Below are 2500 nucleotides of genomic sequence, written 5' to 3'. Positions count from 1 at the left end.
TGTGTGTGTGTGTGTGTGTGTGTGTGTGTGTGTGTGTGTGTGTCATCTGGATGGTGATTGGTTAAACACCACACAAAAACTCAAACACTGATAAAGTTCAACTATCCTCTGGATATTTGATAATTTCCTCTTTGCTGTTCACGTCGCAAAAAAAATCCATTCTGTTGTTTACTTTAGAGCTGCAGCGATGGAATATTTTCCATATGAGCTCTAGACATGGGTGTAAAATCTGTCCACATTTTTGTTTCCAGCAGTCTGCTGGATCTCTCGTACCTCTGTCCAGGGATGAGCTGTCAGGATGTTTCCGCAGCTTTTGTTATTATTGTTACGAGGTTGTCTGACAGCTGAGTGACAGAAAAAACTAAGTTTCCATGTTTGGTCAGCCTGAGTCCAACATGGTGTCATTTGATGATCTGAAGCTTTGTGTCTGTGTTCTCCTAGAAGGATTTCTGTTGCACAGAAGCATTTTGAAGGTGGTTAAGCTGAAAACGATTTAATTTCCTCCTGAAATGTTTTAAATCAGTGCAACGATCTATCCTGTCCTGCTTGCTGTTACAGTTCCCAGTTGGACCTTTTCACAGTCCCTCGCTCTAGTTTGTGATTATGATTCAGGATGCTGCATCAGCTTTAAAAGATAGAATCCCTTCTAAAATTATCCATTTTGGCCTTTTCTCTGATTTTATTCTGTTATTTTCTGTAATTCTTCGTTGCTCATGTGGTGTAAACATTAGGGGTCTAACTTAGTGTGAAGTCCTGGTCCAGTACGTATCGTGGCTTTAATTTAAGTTACATTCATTTCCATTACGGTGAGAAAACAAAGTGGGGGGAAAGTTTGTATGTTCTGTAAACAAGTGTGGATTTAATGAGATTAAGAATAAAACTTAAACTATCAAACTAAATATTTTCAGACATCATAAAAATGTACAAAGCTTATATATATATATATGTGTGTGTGGATGGATGGATGGATGGATGGTGAGGGTTTTATATTTATTAGTTTTTTTACCAAAAGATTAAACCTAAAAAACGAAAGACATCATATATGACATCAACAGTGATGTCAAACCCGATTCCCTTTCTTTTTGGTTTGGTGCCGATGGCATTGACAAACCGTGACCTTTGAAGTGTGGCCATGAAGCCGCTCCGCAACTGAGATTCTCCCGTGTGGACTGGCACGCAGCGAAAGTTACGCGTAAACCGTTTTGCTGCCTCCTGTGGATCTTTAATCCAGATGTCGGCTCTATCGAAATAATCTGATCAAATGTAAATAAAAGTTGGTTAATTTCAGCTGAAAAATTTTTGATTTCCAGACGTTCATTAACACTAATATGTTTATTAGCTAATATGTTTCAGCCTTTTTCACACATTGATTTCTTTCATCCATCTAAGCCTTTTGACAGCTTTTACACACACACACACACACACACATACACACACACACACACACACAGAAATGCTTTAAGACCTTTGTGGCTCTCTGATTAAAAACAGAACAACACAACCAGGGGGTTATTTACACGACCACATAGCTCGCCTCTGATTCACTTTAAGTGCTCTTAAATCACCCGCTGTTAAGCGCTGGTTCTTCTCTTCAGGACCAGGTTGTGCCTTTTGACCACACACACACACACACACACACACACACACACACACACACACACACACACACACACACACACACAAACACACGAGTCTGGTGGGTGGTACGGTTTTGCAAGTACTCTCCTAATACAGTAACTTCCCTTCTGCCCTCCGTAGTTAGCAAAGGAGTGAAGCAATATGCTGCAACTTGCAGTCTTTCATCAGCTCACTTCTCTCAGAGCTGAAGTCCTCCTGGGCTTGAGAATCCAGCCTCCTTTCACAAGATGAAGAGATGCGGTTTAGTGTGGAGGAGGAGCGTGGATTGCTGTCACTGCCTTGAAGTGTAAATGAGAGGAGAATGAGTGTGTGTAGGGTTACAGGTGTTTTAGCTTTGCTCAGGAGAATTTCTGTTCATCCCTGGGTGTCTTCAGCTCAGAACAACAAGGTTTAATTTGTTTTCCCTTTGTGACCTCCTCAATAGTCCCCACGAGACAACGTTTTGTCTCTGGGACCGTCTCATTCACACAGCTATCAGCTTTGAGATGCAATCCACAAACATGATCTGCTTGTTATTCCTGCCTCATCCTCTCATCCTCTTTTGCATTTTTGTCAGCGGTGGCCTCTGATGCACCCACTCTCCCAACGTGTGTGAGAAACAGCTGCAGAGGGACCTCTCGTCTTTCTCCGCTGCTCCCTTCTCCCTTTCTCTCTCTGCCAGCAAGTTTCATGCTACTCTGTGTGAACCCGGCAATTTTCAAGCAATGTAAATGGTTCGGTTCAGCTGTGACATTTCTGTGGCACAGCCCTGGTGATGAGCTGTCGAGATGCTCTCGTTAGATTGAGCTCATCCTGACACCAGCTTCAGCCGTCAAGGATATTGTTTAAATGTTTTAAGCTACCTGGTGGGTAATTATTATTT

At 42.0% G+C, this 2500-nt stretch overlaps 1 protein-coding gene across 2 annotated transcripts in view; it reads left to right on the top strand.

Moving 5' to 3' along the window:
- nck2a (NCK adaptor protein 2a) overlaps window positions 1–2500 on the top strand; it is a 65493-nt gene that overhangs the window by 59173 nt on the left and 3820 nt on the right. The gene's annotated exons all lie outside the window — the stretch shown is intronic.

Source organism: Nothobranchius furzeri, chromosome 14 (assembly GCF_043380555.1).
Source record: "Nothobranchius furzeri strain GRZ-AD chromosome 14, NfurGRZ-RIMD1, whole genome shotgun sequence".
NCBI classification, from domain to species: Eukaryota; Metazoa; Chordata; class Actinopteri; order Cyprinodontiformes; family Nothobranchiidae; genus Nothobranchius; species Nothobranchius furzeri.
This window is presented reverse-complemented; position numbering and strand designations above follow the sequence as displayed.